Source organism: Aethalodelphis obliquidens, unplaced genomic scaffold (assembly GCF_003676395.1).
Source record: "Aethalodelphis obliquidens isolate GAN/ISIS:26980383/991018 unplaced genomic scaffold, ASM367639v1 scaffold8, whole genome shotgun sequence".
Taxonomy (NCBI): Eukaryota; Metazoa; Chordata; class Mammalia; order Artiodactyla; family Delphinidae; genus Aethalodelphis; species Aethalodelphis obliquidens.
In genome coordinates this window covers 47,515,730-47,536,542 of record NW_020837952.1, presented here as the reverse complement: position 1 = coordinate 47,536,542, position 20,813 = coordinate 47,515,730, and the positions used below count along the sequence as shown (strand labels likewise).

At 49.5% G+C, this 20,813-nt stretch overlaps 1 protein-coding gene and 1 pseudogene across 6 annotated transcripts in view; one reads left to right on the top strand and one right to left on the bottom strand.

The window, feature by feature from the left end:
* The window catches only part of CHST11 (carbohydrate sulfotransferase 11), a 286,712-nt gene that overhangs the window by 164,456 nt on the left and 101,443 nt on the right, over positions 1 to 20,813 (bottom strand). The window lies entirely within an intron of this gene.
* LOC113620929 (prostacyclin synthase-like) lies at positions 12,164 to 14,126 on the top strand (annotated as a pseudogene).

The window sequence follows — 20,813 nt, the reverse complement described above, 5'->3', positions numbered from 1 at the left end:
CGGGAGAGGCCACAACAGTGAGAGGCCCGCGTACAGCAAAGGAAAAAAAAAAAATTTACTAGATTTATGAGTCGCAGAGTAAGATTCTTAACTTAAAGCCTAGCTTGCTAGATTTATAACTTAAAGTTCTTTAAAAGCTTCTTTTGTACACAACTGTCACACTCAGTGACATGAGAACGCTCACATTAACAGAGGATTAACAGGAATTGGCACCTTCGGGCTGGTCTCAGGGTGGAGACACTGAGCATCTCAGGTAAAGGAGAAGCAGCCCCCAACCCAAACCTCATCACAAATTCCTGAAAACCCCTACAGCGGTGGATGAATTTTACTGTTGAGAAACCTAAGAGCCTGTGGAAAAACACAGTCCAAGGAATTAAATTGGCAGTTAACCTAGGAAAGCCCTTATAAATTACCTTTTACGGTCACCTAAATAAAACAAGAGAGACAGCACGGCAGTCCACGTCGTATTAATCACGTTCTACACACCTGGAAGGAATAATTAATGGGCATGGTACAGTTAATTTTCATTTACCTTTCCTTGTTTGCTGGAGAATTTCTACACTCTCCCCTGCAGTTTTCTTGGAATGCTTATAAATTTATTTTGCAGTGATGCAGATGATATGCCAAAATACTTTCTTCCCTGGGGCTGGTGCTCCAAGTCTGACTTTACGACTGGAGACACTTATGTCTGCCTCTGGGCTTCCCCCACAGGTTCAGAGACACGGTGTAATGAATCACTCGACTGCTTGAGAAGGTAAATATTCTAGGTAACCTTTCCTTAAGCTACTGAAGCACGGCAGGGCATTAACCCCAAACCTACTCCTTAAAGAGATTCCCACAAAGCTAGCTGGCTCCGGGCAGGATCATTTCACGCTGATGCAGCCAGGCTGTGCCGGGCACCCCCATCTCTTGCACAGGGTTCCTCCACTCGCTCCCAGCTCACAGCCTCTTCAAAGGCCCAAGGGGACTGTCGCCCATCCTGTGTCTCTCTCAGGGCCATCTGGTCAAAACTTGCTCCTGCCTGGGCTCCTGCTTTCTTTCCCTTTTCTCCACCCTGTCCATAGTGTCGTAGATTGAATACTGTCCCCCTCAATTCATGTCCCCTCAGAACCTCAGAATGGAATCTTATTTAGAAATACGGTCTTTGCAGATGTTATTAAATTAAGAGAGGTTGTCCTGGATTAGACTGGGTCCTAAATCCAATGACTGGTCCTTATAAGAAGGGAGGACACAGACAGACGCACACAGCGGTACTTTTGTTATGGCAGCTCTAGGAAACGAATACACGTGGGTTCATGTCCTGTGTGACCCTGACAAGATAATCTCTTGGCCTCAGTTACTCCATCTGTGAAATGGGGATAATGATATGCCTACTTAGTAGGGATGTTTTGAGCACTAAATAAATTCTTCCATGTCAAGTGTTTGGAACAGCACCTGGTCTGAGATAGGTCCTCAATAAGCTACAATTAGCTAACCATCCCTGACGTCCAGTACCTTCTTTTTCTATCTCCCAAAAGAACACCTCAAAATCCTCTTCTATTCCAACCCAAAATCTAACTGTTGCACACACGATATACACATATTAATCTGTGGACACTAGGTTATTTCATGGATGGGAGAGGAACTCTCGTCACAGTTGGCGACATACGATGGAGGTCTAACCATTCTGCTCCCAATGAGCGTAAGGCAGGTTCAGGATGCTGAAGCGGGGGTGGTGAACAGAGAGCGTGCATACCTTTTCTCCAGAAGCACAAGACAGCTAGAGATCATCTCCCACAATGAAAGACACAGTCACAGTAATAAAGAGCTGGAGCCTTCCAAGGCAGCCAGCCACCCATCTATGCAAACCCACATTTTCATTTCCATATGTCTAGATGAGTTAAAGATGGAAATTATCTTTTTAATTGTTCACTTGTATTATTTTCTTCTGATATGTTTCTGGCACAAGACGCCAGCAGAGAGAACACTGATTTTAAAAACACCCCCATAGGCGCTGCATCACTGGAACTGCGAAGATGTTTACCGCCTTCAACTCCAGCAATTTCCCTCTTGGGAAATTACACCAAGGGAACAATTCAACAGAAGCTAACAGGTTTATGCACAAAGATGTTTACCATAGTATTTCCCTTCTGATGGGAAAAACCTGTAAACACTCTTAAGATGTCCAAGATCAGAGGAATCATTTCATAAATCATGGTCCACGTAGGTACATCATTAACAAATCACAGTATATTCACTACTCAAAAAATGATACTGTTATTAAAAGTGGTAATGTGAAGATATGGAAAAGAGGTTGAAATGAAAGCAGCAGAATTCATAATATTATGAGGATAAGGATCTTGGCTAGGTGAATGCACACATATAAAAATGAAAACAATCGTCAGGGTGCCTCGTGCCTTTCTTCCATGTTGTATACCATTTATCACACTTAAAAATGATGGCTTCAATATAATACTAGATCCAGATCAGCTCTCAGTGTTAAAGGTGCTACTGGAAAGCCAGAGACATTCTAAACAAAAAGCTGGAATTTTCCCAAAGACGACACCAAAATTATCTGCAGCCACTGATGTGGACAGTCTTCCCCAATAGGTCTTTGAAAACTGAGAGCACTTAAGTTTTGCATGTCTCAGGGCCACAAGTTGCTGAAGTGTAATTTATGTTGCCACCACCAAGCAGTGGAGGGATGAGGCAGGTGCAGGAGAGTGCAGGGGAGCTCAGGATGGGGGCAGAAAAGGCACATGTGGCCTTTGGGGGAAGCTAAGCTGTGCTTCAAATATTATCCTTCTCGAAATATGGTCAGAGAGAAAAGACCACTGCAGCTGTATCCTATTACACACGCCCACACTTCCCATTTCCCTCCCTCCCTCCCTCTTAGGGAATCCAAGATGTAAGGCTGAACCTCACTCCACAGTCCCTCCGAAGACATGCAATGGGATGGGAATGAACCCAAGGAGGGGCAAGAAAGGACCTGAGTGACCGTAGCGATTTTCCCCAGGAAAATATTTCCCATTTTGAGACTGTTTTTTTTTTTTTCAAACAACAAAAAAAGCTTTCTGGCAATATGGAGAGACTGAGTCCCATCTTTTCTCCGAAAAGTAAGGAAGTCATGCACAAGATCCTCGCTGGCATGATAAGCAGGAAGGCCTGCCTCCTTGGGGTGCAGCACACACATACAGGCTGCGTTTAGATATGAAAATTCCTTCAAAGTCAGCCAGGCAGGCTCTATTTGCGCGGGCAAATTAAAAAGCTGTAAAACAATAATGAGGTGTTTGCAAATGATTCCAGCTACAAGGGGATGTGAGAGCCACTTGTTTGTCTATATATATGAGACATGGCCAGGTGTGTCAGAAAGGGTTCTGGTTCAGGGCTTGTGACCAACTACTATCCGGTGACCCAGGGAGAAGGGGGACAGGAACAAGCTGAACATATTTTGAGTTCCTATTATACACCATGCCGAACGCCAGGGACTTTAGTAAACGTTATTTAACCTTCCCTTCCTCACTCCCATCCTGAAACGTAAGTGTTATCATTCCCGTTTTACAGACGAGGAAGCAAGTGCAGAGAGGTATCTGCAAAGAGTCACACAGCCAGTAACTCACAGACTCTCTAGACTAATATAGCAGGTAACCTTTATTATCTGAATGTTATCAACAGAGATCTACCTGATGTAGGAGAGGGGGAGGAGCAGAGCAGACATGAAACACACCGAAAGCAGCATTTCACAACCCTGGGTCCAGCCCTTATTAAGAATAATAATGTGGGTTTCCCTGGTGGCGCAGTGGTTGAGAGTCCGCCTGCCGATGCAGGGGACACGGGTTCGTGCCCCGGTCCGGGAAGATCCCACATGCCGCGGAGCGGCTGGGCCCGTGAGCCATGGCCGCTGAGCCTGCACGTCCGGAGCCTGTGCTCCGCAACGGGAGAGGCCACAACAGTGAGAGGCCCGCGTACCGCAAAAAAAAAAAAAAAAAAGAAGAAGAATGTGAAAACATGTCAATGAGGTTTAAGTTACTTACTAAAAGTAATGGAACGCAGTTAACGTATCTGTCTGACACAGCTGGGTCAAAATGTTGACATCGAAGTGTTCAAACACCACGGACTTCATTGACAGGGGGTAGAACAAAGTGGCTAAAGATGTCAGCCCTAAGGGTGGTAGAATATCTGCTTCAATCTCAGCTCCTACACTAGAGCCAGATGAGTGATCTTCTGCAAGTTCTGGGTCCCAGTTTTCTCACCGATAAGATGGGAACGAGAGAACTTGCCTTTTAAGATTAAGAGGATTACGTGAGATGAAAGCACCAACGTTGCCAACCATGATTCATGTCATTTTCATGTTTTTTAACTTCTCTGAAACCGAGGGGCATCTTACAGTCATAGCCTTTTTCGATCGGATAGGATGATGACGATGGTGGGGACAATCCCTGACGCTCTCCACAGACCTGTGGGCCTTCCTTCATCCCCATCCCCATGCCTCATCTTAAAGTCCAAACCCCTGGAAGGAATGTGTCCCCCCTGCCTTTCTCCCTCCCTCTCTCCTTCTCAGTCTCCCCTGACCGCAAATTTAATGCTTTCTTTCCCAAGCCAAGATAAATATCCTCAAGTCCAAATGACACAGTGCCGCAGCATCAAAATGCCCTGTACCCTCTGAGGGTGACCCCAAAGAGAAGGCTCCCTCGGGTGCAGGCAGGAGGCTCCAGGATAAGCAGCCCCCTGAGATAGCCCGGTACCCAAGCCATTCATCACAACGCCGAGGTCCCTGAACCAGTGGCCTGAATAACACTGGAAGCCACCACACCCTGTGAGTGTCAGGGCAGAGTGGAGTAGCGGTCTTTAGCAGAACCAAGAAAGACCCCCTTATTATAAGACCCAACCCTCCTCCAAATAACTGCCTGGACTTCACTGTCAGAGGGTAGAGCAAAGTGGCTAAAGATGTTAGCCCTAAGGGTGATAGAATTTTTTTTTAATTAATTTATTTATTTTATATTTATTTTTGGCTGTGTTGGGTCTTCGTTTCTGTGCGAGGGCTTTCTCCAGTTGCGGCGAGCGGGGGCCACTCTTCATCGCGGTGCGCGGGCCTCTCACTGTCGCGGCCTCTCCCGTTGCAGAGCACAGGCTCCAGACACGCAGGCTCAGTAGTTGTGGCTCACGGGCCTAGCCGCTCCGCGGCATGTGGGATCTTCCCGGACCGGGGCACAAACCCGTGTCTCCTGCACTGGCAGGTGGATTCCTAACTACTGCGCCACCAGGGAAGCCCAGGGTGATAGAATTTTTGAGGCCATAAATCCCAGACAGTGTCTCCAATGTTAAGCCACTAAATCAAATAACAACCAGCTTTCGAAACGTTTGAAAAACCACAACATCAAAAGCAACAAATAGGGGTAGAGTTTTCTCGATTATCAAGCTTTTCTCCCATAAACTTTGTTAAACCGTTGACACAGTTATGCTTGACATATATATGAATAGATATATACATACACTGATATATAATACTAATACTCAAAAATATTAATAGATCATGGTGATTTCCCGGTGATCCTCCATCTGACCAAGTCTGAGGTTATTCCTCCAGCAGAAGGTCAAGGAGGTCAGCATCCTGGGAGCAGGACCCAAGTCCATAAGAGCGAGGATGCAGGAAGCATCTGCTTCTAAGAGGTTCTGATGGGAGAAGTAAGCTCCTGGATGTCCAAGGTCAAAGGCGAGTGACTTCACGGAGAGGGAAATCAGGACAGAAGTGGGAGGGCCACAGAAACAGAGGGAAAGCACTTTGGCCTTTCACTTCCTTCTGATCTCAATAAACATCAACACACGCTTTTCACGATGAGCATAACTGAGCTTCAGGGTATTTGGAAACAGGCAGCCCAATGTCGAACTTAAACTTAAGTAATTAAACTTCTTTGTAATTAAACATTTTTGTTTTAACATCCTGACCTTCACTATGCTGGCCCCTGCATGTAGTCAAAGCTTTTGGCTTTACTTTAGTCAAATCGAGAAACCAATTTTTAGTTTCAATTTTCTTTTATACTCTTGCTTAAGCCTAGACTCTTCCTTCTTGTTAACAGAAATCCCCAAAGACAGTTTATCCCCCAAATCTATAATGTATGGGGGAAAAGTCATAAATGATTTCTGACTTCAATCCCTTAATGAAATAACTGAAGGGCCGTGACAGCAAAAAGCAAATGGTTTTATTCAAAATTCAAGCCTTTTCTTCAAATGTCTATCGGAAATAAAAGGGACTGGGCTTCCCTGGTGGCGCAGCGGTTAAGAATCCGCCTGCCAATGCAGGGGACACGGGTTCAAGCCATGGTCCAGGAAGATCCCACACACCGCGGAACAGCTAAGCCCATGCGCCACAACGAGTGAGCCTGCACTCTAGAGCCCGCAAGCCACAACTACTGAGCCCGCGTGCTACAACTACTGAAGCCCACGCACCCTAGAGCCCATGCTCCGCAACAAGCCAAGCCCGCGTGCCACAACGAAGAGCAGCCCCTGCTCGATGCAACTAGAGAAAGCCCGCGCACAGCAACTAAGACCCAATGCAGCCAAAAATAAATAAATAAATGAAATTTTTAAAAAAGAAGAAATAAAAGGGACTGATTACCTAGGGTTGACCTTATGTGACCATTATCTGTGGTCTTCGATTACAAATAACCGTTTGTAAATAACCATTCCATGTGCCTCTCAATGATCACTGCCGGTGATAATTGAGGGTGTGGTGACCCAAGCCATTCAGAAGCAGTAGGTGATCCAAAACGTCGCTTCTGGTCAGCTGGGGCTGCTAAGCGGGCTCCTTGAACGGTTAGCTTTTATCTCCAGTTACATTTGGCCTCAAAAGTTTCTCCAACGACCTTGTGTTTTGTGAGCACGGCAGCAGAATTGGGGTTGGGAGGGCAGGGATGCAGCCCAGGGGATTCACCAACACACTGGCAATCGGAAGTTACCTGTGTTGGAATGGACGTATTCTCCTGAAACTCCACTGGAGGTGAAAGAGTAAAACAGCCCATTCCTGACACGGAATGAATAACAATGAATACTTGTTTAGCTGTATGCCTATTCCAGTGGGCCTTCCACACGCATCCTCACTGCCTCTTGTTTTAAAAAGGAGAAATCCCCGATCAGAGAGGTTCAGTGATGTACCCACGGTCCCAAGATGAATCATGACACCTCCATTCTATCATGAGGAAATGGAGGCTTAGGGACATAAGTGACTTGCTCAGGGGCACAGAGCTCAGTGGTGGAACAGAGACTCAAACCCAGGTAATACAGGCCCAGGTTCAGTCTTGTCCCTCTGCACAAAAGGTGTCTCCTTTATGAAAGTTTGTTTTAAAAAGGCGGGGGAGAGGGCTTCCCTGGTGGCGCAGTGGTTGAGAGTCCGCCTGCCGATGCAGGGGACATGGGTTCGTGCCCCGGTCCGGGAAGATCCCACATGCCGCGGAGCGGCTGGGCCCGTGAGCCATGGCCGCTTGGCCTGCGCGTCCGGAGCCTGTGCTCCGCAACGGGAGAGACCACAACAGTGAGAGGCCCGCGTACCACAAAAAAAAAAAAAAAAAAAGGCAGGGGAGGGGTTGTGCATGGAAAGAAATATTCCTTGAGCATCCACACTGTCCTGGGACCACAGAGATGAAAGAGAATAGATCAACCCTCACTGAGCTTCAAGGCTCAACAGTGCCCTTTGTTGTTCTTCTAGCAACCTTCTCTGATTCTTTAAGGGTAACAAGAAAAGAGAAGCATGTAATAAAGCCCCTTAATAGATACCTAGGCACCAACTCATGGCTTCTTCCTTATGTCAGAGACCATGTTAAATTCCTTTTTGTACCTCCTACTTTGAGTGGGGTCAGTACAAAATAAGTCCTCCATAAACACAATATTTAGTCAATCAATTAATCCGATTTTGCAGCTGAGACGATTGTACATCACAAGAGCCCAGAACCTTCCTAGAAGTTTTTACTCAGGAATGTGAGGGGTCTGGCTCTCGAGCGATGGTTGGTGTCCAAACAATAGAGCCAGCTTTCCATGTCTCCTCAAGAACCCCTATCACAGAGGGCTCTGTTGAGTTCTTTGTGTAGCTTATATCTGAATCATTTCCCAGACTGAAAGGACAGTGACTAAATAATATCAGATGGGACTTCAGAATTCTGGGAAAGGATAAGCCACGCCAGAAAGCTGATGACTCAATATTCCACTTTTCAAACCAGCTGTGCCGCCATCCTGGAAAGAGAGCCTCGGTACCCAGGGCTCTCATCAGAGCAGAGGCAGGGGGTTCCAAAACGTAACCAGGAAGATAAAGATCTTAGGAAAGAAACTGAAACGTCTGCCCAGGAGCAAAGATTGATTCTACCCGAGTACAGGAAAAGGCAATTGGAGAAGGCACATAATCTATAAATGATTTTGGAAAGACTTCTCATTCCAGGAAAACTTATCTTCAGGGTTTTTTTTTTAATATTGCAAAGCCAACCAGTCAATGGAAGCCAGAGCTCAAGGACTAGAAAGGTCTGATGCAGCGGAAAGTCAGTGGGCTGGGGACCAGGAGGCCCGTGTTGGGCTGGGTTCCTAACTAGCAGGGTGACCTTGGGTAAGCACCCACCCCCTTTTCTGGGTCTCAATTTCCTCATCTTTAAATAAGGGGGGTGGGCTTCCCTGGTGGTGCAGTGGTTGAGAGTCCGCCTGTCGATGCAGGGGACACGGGTTCGTGCCCCGGTCCGGGAAGATCCCACGTGCCGCGGAGCAGCTGGGCCCGTGAGCCATGGCCGCTGAGCTCACGCGTCCGGAGCCTGTGCTCTGCAACCGGAGAGGCCACAACAGTGAGAGGCCCGTATATGGCAAAAAAAAAAATAAGGAGGTTTACTCTATAGAAGTTCCCTTCCAGCTGCAAAATTCAATCCTTCTGTAACTCAGTGCACGTGCTGATCCCACGCCCTCCCCTCCACTGCTGTGAGGCTCACCAAATTCCATTGGCAACGTGCTCCACCACTGAACAAGCCAGCTTTTGTAGGCCTCCTCAGAGTGGTAACCACAGAAATGAACCCAAATGCACCAAAAAATGTAAATGGGTCGTGAGCGCTCTCATACGTATGAAGTCAGCAGTGTGAAATTTATAACAAGATGGTCTACAGATCTTTTGTTGACACACGGTAAAAAAAAAAAAAAAAAAATCTCCTCTTAAATATAAAAAGGCCCATTTGTTTAGTTCTCAACTCAATCAGTCTTGAGTCGGCAGCATCTGAAACCCTAGTCCCAGTTGTGACCGTGGGTTGCCTCTTAGCGACACACACATAGGAGGGAAACTTGGATTCTTTACAGAGATAGCCTCTATTCTGCTGGGGAACTGGGGGAGGCAGGGGAAGTTGCCTTTGGCATCGACCAGCCCTTGGCATTGACCAGACAATGAACTCATCATCCTGCCTGGCCCAGAAATAGAAATTGAACGTTAAACATAGCTCACCAGCATCTCCTCCACCAGCATCTCAGACTGAGGTTAAGTGGCTCACAAGAAAGTCTGAAGCGGGGATGCTTACTTAATGCTTAAGAATTTACCCCATCACCCCAATAACCCCCGCTGCTCCACTGGCATCTGAAAGAAATGATTAAGCAGCTAATGTGTACACAGCCCTTCCCTCCTAGACTGTTCCAAAAGGAGCCCTCTGGACTGGGCTGCATGCCCAACAACGTGAACGTACTTCATGCCGCTGAACTGTACACCTAAAGATGGTTAAAATGGTCACTTTTACGATATGTATATTTTACCACAATTTTTTTAAAGATACCAAAAAAAAAAAAAGACTTAGACTGCAGCCCCCAGACACACCTAATCATGCTGATACAAAATAGAAACACTCAGCCAGCGAGCTATTTCCAGCCTGTCCCCAAAATGTCTGGGGCCGATGATAATAGCCTCTCCCCTGGCCAAAGTAACCACGAAATTTGTTTAAGCATCATGCCTAGAGCCTTAGAGGAAATCCAGAGCCATTTCCACCCTTCCCAAAGGGCTCAGTACTGAGACCTAGACTAGTGGTTCTCCAACCTGAACGCCCCTCAGGACTGCCTGGGGGGAGGTCAATGCAGATTCCAGGGTCCCATGACCAAGATCCTGATTCAACAGGCCTCTCTCAAAGCCCAGGAATGTGCCCTTTTAAAAATGTCCCAGGTGATCTGGAGGAACTTGGGGTGTATTAAAGGGTTGAGCAGGGGGTTAGGTGGACCGGATGCAGCCCTTACGTGGGCTTTAGAATCAGCCAAAGGGGTGTGGCCACGGGGACTGCCGCCAGCCCCTGCTCCCCAGTGACGGCTGCTAGGGGCTCTTTCCCAACTTCAAGGAGGCCCTTGGCTTTGAATCCTTGAATAAGTCTGGGCAAAGGAGAGTGTGCGGTTCCACCACCTTCCCCACGGCTAGTGGACCTTCCGCCAGAACCAGAACACCCAGATTCCAGGCCCGACTCTCTTCCACACCCTTTTCATGACCATGCCTCAGTCTTCTCCCTCTGTAAAATGGGCCTGATAGTACCTGCCCTGGCTGACACCTCAGGCTGTTGCATGAGGGGTTCCAGGCCCTGTTCTCCCAACTGTGTGGCCTTGGGCTCTTTACATTTCACCTCTCTAGACCTCAGCTTCCATATCATTCAAAGGGGAATAAAAAGAGTACTAAGCGGGCTTCCCTGGTGGCGCAGTGGTTGAGAGTCCGCCTGCTGATGCAGGGGACACGGGTTCGTGCTCCGGTCCGGGAAGATCCCACATGCCGCGGAGCGGCTAGGCCCTTGAGCCATGGCCGCTGGGCCTGCGCGTCCGGAGACTGTGCTCCGCAACGGAAGAGGCCACGACAGTGAGAGGCCCGCGTACCAGAAAAAAAAAAAAAAAGAGTACTAAGCTCACAGAGCTCTCATGGGGACTAAAGAGACTAATGCAAGAAAAACTCTCAACCCACTGGAACACAGACAAGGAGCACTTAAGAAATATTAACTATTATCGTATTTATTAATACACTGCACTTGGGGGCGCTTGGTAGGGAACAAATCTAAGAGATGACCGTTTTCACACTTTTATTATTTAAGAAAAGACCAGAACTTGTGCGTGCCACCCACCCTGTGATTACAAATCACGGCCCTTTGGCTTAGAGGTGACAAGCATGACTTTGAGACGCCAACGCTTTTATTTCAAAAGTGAGTTTCTCCACTCTCTATCGGAAAGGCCTCCAACCCTGCTGCTCCCGGAACGGCCTCCCTCAGAAGGGAGCCATGTGGGGACTCCGTGACTCAGGCAGGACGGTCTGCAGACTGCATTCCACCTCACCCACTAAGGTCACCTTCCAGCCACACAGAACCACTCAGAGATCTCAGAAGACACCCAGGAATTTCTGTTCCTTCCTACGGTCAAGCTGTTCCTGCTTCCAGAACTTTCTATGCTTCAGCCAAGACCCTCTTCACCCAGATTGTCACTCGGGCTGCAGCTCAGTTGCCCCGCCTGAGGGAGGCCTTCTCCAGCATCCCTTTCATCCCATTATCCTGTGTGTCTTCCTTAGAGCACTGATCCCCCGACCTGAAGGGACCTCATCACAGTTCCCTCCCTCCTGAACGTCAAGCTCTAAGACACCCTCTGCCCGGCTCACGGCAACAACAGTGCCTGGCACACTGCAAAATACTTGACGCCTGAATCGTACATCTCAGCCAGGGCGAACATGGAACCCAGGTACCCTGAGATGGTCCCATCCATGCCTGTGGGCCTGGAGCCAAGTTTAAAAGCTCTTCCTTTCATTCTAACAAGTGGCTGGTTTGATGGTGAACCTTGCACTGCTCTAATGAGAGGTGATACAGCCCAGGGGTTAGGAGCCTGGAAGTTCTAGAATCAGACCAACTTTGGTATCAGCCCCAAGCTGCCACTTCCTACCATGTTGTCCTCAGCAAGTCATGACTGTCTAATAAAACCATCCTCGGAGTACTTCAGAGAGACTGAAAGATAGCACGCATGTAGGCACCTGATACATGGCACGTGGTAGATAGTCAATAAATGTTATTATAAATAATAATAATAGCATTTTTTCTCCTCTGAAGACAGAGGGCCGAGTCCACCACCTACCAGTCATGTGACCTTGGCCAATTTACCTACTACCCCTGCCATTTCTCATCTCTGAAGTGAGAAGACAGCGCTCCGCGGCCGCAGCCTGGTCGCCGGCCCTGCCATGTCCTGGGCCATGGTCTTTGGGCTTCTGGCTGTGCTGCTGCTGACCCGCCGGCGCACGCGGTGAGGAAGCAGGCGTAGGGAAGCAAAGTCACGCGGCCAGCGAGAAGCATGGCTGGGATTTGAAGCCAGGAAGTGTGGTGCTGAAGTCAGGCTCATAACCATCCTGCCCTCCTGCCTCTTGTGCAAACATCGCCGCTCCTGTGTCCTGTCTGTGGGCTCAGACCTGGAGTGGGAGAGGGCTGGTGCACACTGGTCTCCTCCAGCCCTGTGCTGTGCCAGCCCTTAAACGGAGCCTTTGGGAGAAGCCGGCTCACAGAGAGGCGACCTGGAGAGCCTCCGCCGGAGGGCAGTATCCCCTGGTTGGGCTATGCTTTGGAGTTTGGAAAAGATGCTGCCAGCTTCCTCACTAGGATGAAGGAGAAGCACGGTGATATCTTTACTGTGCTGGTGGGGGGCAGGTATGCCACCGTCCTCCTGGACCCACACTCCTATGACATGGTGGTGTGGGAGCCTCGCACCAGGCTGGACTTCCACGCCTACGCCGTCTTCCTCATGGAGAGGATTTTTGACGCGCAGCTTCCGCATTACAGCCCCAGTGATGAAAAGTCCAAGATGAAACCGACTCTCCTCCACAAAGAACTCCAGGCGCGCACGGAAGCCGTGTATGCCAACCTCCACACTGCCCCGCTGGGTGACACCAGGGAAGCAGGCAGTGGCTGGCATGCAACGGGCCTCCTCGAATTCTCCTACAGCTGCCCACTCGGAGCCGCTACCTGACTCTGCACGGTGTCGAGGCAGCGCCCCACACCCGGGAGAGCCAGGCCCAGGACGGCATCCACTCAGCCGACGGCTTCCACGCCTTCCGCCAGCTCGACCTGCTGCTCCCCAAACTGGCACGTGGCTCCCTGTCACTGGGGGATAGGGAGCAGGTGTGCAGGGTCAAAGGCCGCCTGTGGAAGCTGCCGTCCCCAGCCAGGCCGGCCACTCGGGCCCACCGGAGCAAATGGCTGGAGAGTTACCTGCTGCACCTGGAGGAGGCGGGTGTGTCGGAGCAGATGCAGGCGCGGGCTCCGGCGCTGCAGCTCTGGGCCACGCAGGGGAGCATGGGTCCTGCTGTCTCTGGCCCCTGCTCTTCCTCAAGAATCCCGAGGCCCTGGCTGCTGTCCGTGGAGAGCTGGAGCCTATTCTCTTGCGAGTAGAGCAGCCCATTTCGCAGATGACCACCCTCCCACGGAAGGTTTTGGACAGCGTGCCTGTGCTGGACAGCGTGCTGAGGGCCTCAGGCTCACCGCTGCACCCTTCATCACCCGCGAGGTTGTGGCGGACCTGACCTTGCCCGTGGCAGATGGGCGGGAATTCACCCTGTGATGTGGCGACTGCCTCCTCCTCTTCCCCTTCCTGAGTCCCCAGAAGGACCCGGAGAACTACACAGACCCAGAGGTATTTAAATACAACCGATTCCTGAACCCTGATGGATCAGAGAAGAAAGACTTTTACAAGGATGGGAAGCGACTGAAAAATTACAGCATGCCCTGGGGAGCAGGGCACAACCAGCGCCTGGGGAGGGGCTACGCCGTCAGCAGCACCAAACAATTCGTGTCCCTTGTGCTAGCAGCGCTTTGACCTGGAGCTGATCAGCCCGGACGTGGAGATGCCCGAGCCTGACCTCGGCAGGTACGGCTTCGGGCTGATGCAGCCGGAACGTGACGTGCCTGTCTGTTACCGCATCCAGCCTTGGGCTCGGGGGCAGATGGGACTCCACGCACCCAGCCTGCCCCTAGTGGCCCAACGTTCTGTGCCTGCGTTCGGCCTGGGTACAGAGCTTTGAACACCCAACGGTGCCAAGCATTATCCCTTCCCTACTGTTTTTCCTAGAAGGCTGTGTCTGGTGGAGGGGAAAGAAGGGGAGCGAAGAAAAGACACCAAAAGCTCTGCGGATTATCTGCTGCAAAGGTTAAGTTCCAAAATGAGGCTCTTTCCGTTCCCAGCTCCTCTCACCTTTATGATATCCACTAAAGCTAGGGCAGACGGGGCAAAACTAGGAGACCCCACTGCTCTGCCCCCAGCCCCACGGGCTGCCGTCCAAGGAAAGCCCTGACAGTGGTGTGGTCGAGACCCTAACCAGTCAAAGCAGATGCTGGCCATAAAAAGGCCATTTGGGGCCTAGCAGTGCATCTGTTGAAAGAAATTCTGTCCCCAAATTTTTATTAAATTACCTAAAGCCAAAAAATAGAAATAAAATAAAATGAGAAGGCTTCCTAAGCTCACAAGGTTGTTGTGAGGATCAGATGAGATCATCTGGGTAAAGCATGGTGCCTCGTACATCCTGAGCGCTCGATAACTGCAGCAATTAGGAACACCCATATTGTTGCCTTTCCTCCCCAAAGCATGAGCTCCTTGAGGGCAGGAACCCTGTGTACTCACTTCTCTATCCCTAACACTAAATGCCTGCACATTTTTCTAGAAGGAAGGAAATGAGTGGGGGTTTTTTTGAGGTCACCCCACGCCCATCACCCTCCAGCTTGATTTCTGGTGTGAGAGAGGGGGTAGATGGGACACAGAGAAGGCGCGGAGCTTGGGTTGGTTGCACAGCGCCGCAAAGGTAGAAAGAGAATTTGCTGGAAGTGTGGAGGATCACAGATGGTAAAGCCCCCAGCTGCTCACACACCTACTAGTGGGAGAGGGAGGCTGGTAAATGTTACAAATGAGTCAACTTTCTCCTAGACAATGAGATCAACAAGGAAGACGGTGATGGGGAGAGGAACAAACAGGGTGCGAAGGAGAGAAACAGGCACCTGGGCTCTTGTGTAACTTAACCCTTTGGGAGGAAGGGGTGTGGTGGGGGGCACACGGGACTGGAAAGCCGTCGAGTGGGGGGACGGCAGGGGAGCCACCGATTTAATTTAGATCCTCCCCAATGGGCTGTATCACAGCCTGGCTCGCATGCTCATTTCATGCTCCTCTGACACAGATGGGAAGATCAAACCCAGGACGTGTCGGTTTTGTAGGTTATCAGATATGTCAAAACCGTTAACCGTTTCTGAATATAGCAATTTGGCAGAATGTGGAGCGGAGCTGCTCGGATGGCCAAGCGCGCTGACTGCAAAGGGTTTCTTTCGCAATCTTGTCCTCTTCTGCCAACTGTAAACTAAGATTATGAAGCAGGATCAACATGGCTACATGGAGTGTCGGCCTTCAAGAGGGAAAGCCAGGTGTTGGGGGCTCCCAGCACCGCATGGTCAACGGCATCACCCCAATACTACCTGCACCACCATCACCGACGATGCTGTAATTTATCCCCCAATGATCCACGAGTGGGAGAATAGATGGATAAGGTATAGCCTGGGTACCCTGGAGGCACCCAAAAAGTGTGGTCCCTAAATACCTAGCCTGGAATCTCCCCACTTCATTATCTTCTAATCCCACACATAACACTTCAATTTTCAATCAATCCAGCATGTGCACTGTGCTCCCAAGTGCCTACGACGTGCTCAGCTACGAGGCAACAAGTTAGGAAGATTACAAAATGGATTCAGACATCCTCTGAGTTCTTCTCTAAATTTTAAAAGCAACTGCTCATGACAGAATATTGAGAACATAAGGGACACTGGTTTTTAAGTAAACTGCCCACAAATCCTAATGATTGTTCCTTTAAGTAAATTTGACAGGGTGTATTTGTCATGTGCTTTTTTCTTTTTTTTCATTCAGAATATAAAACATTCTGAAAAATGAGGGGTCTCATAGACTGAGCTGTAGTAACTAATATGGCAACTCCCGGAGGGTTTTCTGTCCCTCTCTATCCCTAGAATTTCTTCCCCCACAATCACCAAGTCAAGAAGTTTGCCTTATTTTGTTTTATAAACTAGTAGTTTCACTTACGTGTGTAGAATATGGAATCAAGACTACTGGGTTCCAATTCGGGCTCTGTCACATCCTGGCTCTATGACCTTGGACTGGTTACTGAATCTCCACCTGCCTCAATTTTCTCATCTCTAAAATGGGAATAATAGTAACACTTCTCAGGACTGTTGTGGGTATTAATGAGCTATTACAAGAACACTTAAAAGAGTGCCTAGCACAGTTTTAAGTACTTACTTTATTAAGTACTTAATAAATGTAGCTATATACATAAAGCAGCAGCACTGCCTTTAAAAGTAAGTCATTAGCTTTTTAAGATCCCCTAGGGTGGGTTTCAACTTTTATAAGTAGAAAGGCAGTATAGAATACTGGTTAAGAGCACAAACTATAAAACCACACTGCCTGGGATTGAATCCCAGTTCTGCTTTTACTTGCTGTGTGATCCTGGCTGTTACTTAACCTCTCTGAGATTTAGTTTCTGTAAAATGGAACTAATATTGCCTTCACGCTTAAGTGAATACAAACACATAGTAAGTAATAACAAAGCATGACCGTTTGCGGCTGTCACTGTATTTCTAGGGGAGGTCCCCACAGCAACAAAGAGTCACGTTCGTAAAAGGTAACCAGCCATTAGCCACTCTCACCCCATCTTAGCTCTGTGCAAAGTTGCTAACGTACAGATCATTAGTGAAGGCGTAGCAAGCAGAATTCAATTAAAATCGGCCCAGCTTGCTGCTCCAGGTCCCTCCATCCCCATCCTGCAGCAGGACTGAGCGCTAAGGGGGACAGACAGCAGGGCTGATGCACAAACAGTGGGAGGGGCCCACTGGCGCGGTACCTTTGGCTGTTGCATGGCAACGGGAGCTGCCAAGACAGAAGAGCATCAGTAAACTGCAAAGAGAGAGGAGAGCCTGGCTCCTGCATGCAGTCAGCATCAAAGCATCCGTGAGGCTGGAAGGCAAGGAGACCCCAGCCCTAAATAGCAGCCCTGGTGACGGGGCCCAGCCCAAGCCTGTGAATCCTGGTGTGGAAAGGAACAGACACACCAGTCCTTCCCTATAGTGACCTGCCCTGGGGAGCCACAAATGCATGGACCAGCCTAGCCTCTAAACCTTCCACACAGCTCAGGGTGGGCCTGGAACCCCTCTCCATACCTCAGGAAGGGAGTCAGATCCGCAAGAGAGCTCGTGCCCAACTGGAGCTTGGGAATGTCTCACTGAGGACAGAACAACAGAACGTAAGACAGTGTATCTCAGCAGGAATGTAACTAGAGGTGCTGCAGGCTGTCAGGAGAGGGAAAGTTTCCCGGAGAAGGAAGGGGGATCTAAAGAGACACAAGGAAATGGAAGAGGAGGCAGGGAAATAAGGGCAGTGACACAAGTCCCACGCACCCAAAGAGAAACTCACCATTTAAAACAAACCTTTCTCTGCCTTCTAAAAAAGGATTGAACTTTCTGCCAGACCTGATTGAAGCTCAAAGGTATTTTGTAACTGCACTTCCCTGCCTATCTAAAGATGTCCCGACTTGTCAGTCACCCTCAACCTCAGATGCATTTCGCCTGTTCCACAAAATGTGGTCCATCTGACCCACGAGGCTCAATTTCCTGAAGATTCTTGCAGCTTTAATGTGGCTGACCGAAGCGGCTACGATATTTTACTGGAGTGACGGTACACTTGATTCTTTAGAGACGTCAGCAAATTTTGCCTCTGGTGAATCGGTCCTGATGGAGAACCTCAGATTTGAAGAACTAGGGGGAGAAGTTTTATGTATATATTACTATACACACACACACACACACATCCATGTGTGTTTATACATTATGAAAGCTGCTTATATAAACTTTATATGAGTATAAACTTCATGTGTGCATGAACATTTGTGTGTGTGTGTATGTTTCAGCCCACCTAACAAGAAGATCTGCCTTGAGCTGGATATGTAAGGCTCCGGGTCTCAATTTCTATAACTGCAAAGGCATAGGGTTTCTCAGTCTTGGACAGTCTTGGACACTGTGGGGCGAGGTTCCCAAGGCTCTATTCTAGTTCAGTGTGGAGAAAAGTGCTAGGATCCACTGGTGATGTCTGCTGTGGTCACACTACGGAGAGATGGGAGGTGTGTTTGCTGGTACCTGGATCAGCTCAAAGGACCCTCCTGATAGATGATTTTCAGGATCTTAGAACTGAGTCCCAAAACAGAGGGTTCTTTTAGAATCTCTAAAGGCCTATTAGCTCAAACACTCTGAGCACTGAGTTATAAAGGCCACACTCATGGGTTCAAAGCCATCCCCTTGCTGCAAATAGAGAAAAAAATGCTGTTTGTGTTGGGAAGATCCCTCCCAAACCCGCTCCTACAAGCTCCCTGTGAGCACAGGCCCCCAAGGTGGGGTCACGAGTTTCTCCTCCACTGGGACCCGGTGGGACAGGGGAATGGTTTCCCAGCACTTCTGCACAGCTGTTGAGCCACAATAATAACTTCTGTGAGGGTCTAAAATGATTTCCACTATGAGCACCTTTCACTTTATAGAAAGACCCCCACTGCCCTCAATGCAACTAAGGAAGAAGAGAAAGGCGACACAAGTGACAATAATGACGTCTATGGATTTTGAGACAGACCTTGGGAGAGGCAACGGAGAAAGAATAATTTACGGGGACCCTGAAGCCTCATGACCTGTCTGTGCGGGACATTCTAGATTCCCATAGAGCAGTGACACCGAGGCCCAGAGTCGTGATGTTTAACTCCATGGGACGGGCACACAGCCAGCGAATGGCTTCCAAGCCCTGTCCTTTCCACGCTGTAGTAACACAGACTAGACACTTCTAGGGGCTGCAGTGGGGCAGGGCCAGAGGATCTGGAATGTTGACAGGCCCTAGGAAGTGAAGACAAAGAGGCTGTGGGGCTTCCCTGGTGGTGCAGTGGTTGAGAGTCCGCCTGCCGATGCAGGGGACACGGGTTCGTGCCCCGGTCCGGGAGGATCCCACATGCCGCGGAGCAGCTGGGCCTGCGAGCCATGGCCGCTGAGCCTGCGCGTCCAGAGCCTGTGCTCCGCAACGGGAGAGGCCACAGCAGTGAGAGGCCCGTGTGACGAGAAAAAAAAAAAAAGAGGATGCACAAGGAAGCGAGAACGTAGTTTCCACATGGCCCATCCCATGGCTCAGAGAAACTCAGTAAACATAGTCTGCGTGTTTCCATCCCAACTTCTCAGCCTCCGTTTCCGTTTCCCTCCAGCTTGCCCGGCTGAGAGAGATGCGACGGCTGCTGAAGACAGAACACTATGCTCTGCTCCTTTATCTCTGAAAAGATCTGGAGACCGGCCCAATCTCAAGGGACCACTGACAAGAACAAGAAATCACCAAGTGCAGAATGCACTCATTAGTCAGGCTTCTAACCGCCGCTGGGTGATGTCAGGACCACACGGTTCCTCCCCTGGGCCCTGGCATCCTCACGCGTTCATATCTCCCCACCCCTGCCACGCTGCCTGCAGACTCCTAGAATGCCAAGTATCAGTCCAATACAGAAAGCAATTTACTAATGTCCTAAAAAATATGGGGACTGCACAAGGTGGTCTCTGGAGTCTCTTCCAGGATGGCAGTTCAGAGACGGCTGTAGCTGGTTCTGACTTTTATGACCATGTGCAGCCAGGAACCTTCAAGTCCCACCATCAGAGTCCCCTGGAGGTAAAAGGCAAATGTCTTATTGGGGGAAAAATAGTACTTTGGCAAATGATCATTGAGTCTCATCTTGGACAGACTTGGGGAGAAAAAGAGATATGATGGGGAGTGAACGTGGAAAGGAAACTAGGCTCTGAAAGCCTTGAGCAGTCAGGGACGACCGGAACAACGGCATAAAAATAGCAGTTACGTTTCCTGCACACCTGCTACACGCTGGGCACAGCGACTCAGACTCCTATCATAAGCACTATCTCATTTAATCCTGTTATCCCTGCTTTATAGGTAAGAAACGGAGACACCAGGAGATTCAGTGACTTGCCCAAAGCAACACGCTGTTCACCCATTCCTTCAACATCTACGTATTTCACACGTGGCTCCAGGCACTGCACCAGATCGGGAGCCACAGAGTGGCTGGGCTGGGAGCCAAGCCTAAGCATCCGGATGCTAGATTTAAGACCCCAGATGGACCAATCCTTAAAGGGGAACGCTGTGATGCCGAACCATGCAGACGCACGCAGGAGGCCCACGGGGGGAACCCAGGCCCCAGCCCACTTTGTGGTGTGCCGCCCGTTGGAGCTGCACGGAGGAGGGTAGGCTGGAGGGAGCCTGAGTCCTGTGGGACAGAGCTTCTAGAAGGCAGAAGCTGAGTCTGCCTCGTCCTTGGTGCCGCGCCTCAGTGTCTCCCCGTAGCAGGATCTCAAATAACTGTTCTTGAGAACATACGGCACCCAAGGGGCCACCCCACAAAGCCGTTTCTACCAATGGATTCTATTCTGTGCAGACAACGTGGAAGACTGCCAGGAAATGCCCAGGGTCATCCTCTGCGTCAACAGACTTCCTGGAAATGAAGCCAACCTTGACCTTTAAGAGCCTGCATGATCTACCCTTGCGGAGCTCTCCCACTCCACTCCAGCCACCATTCCCCTAACCTGCCAAGCTCATCCCCACCTCTGGGCTTTCATCCTTGGTGTTCCCTCTGCCACCAACACTCTTCCCTTAGAATTTCACCTGGCTCACCCCTTCACATCCCTTCAGTGCCTACCCAAAAGTCACCTCTTCAGAGAGGCCCTCCTCAACCATCCCTTCCAAAATAGCTTTCCCACTCTGTTCCCTAACCCTGCTTG